This window comes from Penaeus monodon, chromosome 29 (genome assembly GCF_015228065.2).
Source record: "Penaeus monodon isolate SGIC_2016 chromosome 29, NSTDA_Pmon_1, whole genome shotgun sequence".
Lineage (NCBI taxonomy): Eukaryota > Metazoa > Arthropoda > Malacostraca > Decapoda > Penaeidae > Penaeus > Penaeus monodon.
In genome coordinates, this window is record NC_051414.1 from 10,849,801 (window position 1) to 10,850,015 (window position 215).

The 215-nt window shown below is 31.6% G+C and overlaps 1 pseudogene; it reads right to left on the minus strand.

The window, feature by feature from the left end:
* LOC119591732 overlaps positions 1–215 on the minus strand; it is a 20,342-nt pseudogene that overhangs the window by 4,448 nt on the left and 15,679 nt on the right.

Sequence of the window (215 nt, forward strand, 5' to 3'; positions counted from 1 at the left end):
GAGCACAAATAACAAGTATCTTATTTTTGTCAACAAAAACTCATAAAATAATACCATGTTCGATGCCCATTACAAAAAAAAAATACCTTTGACAAAGTTAGTCAAAGTACTCTCGTGTTATTAATGCCTGAAACTAAAATGAGATCGATACTTATTTTCATTAAACCCTTGAAGTTTCCTCATATGCTCGGCCAAAACACGAAAACCAATCCTAT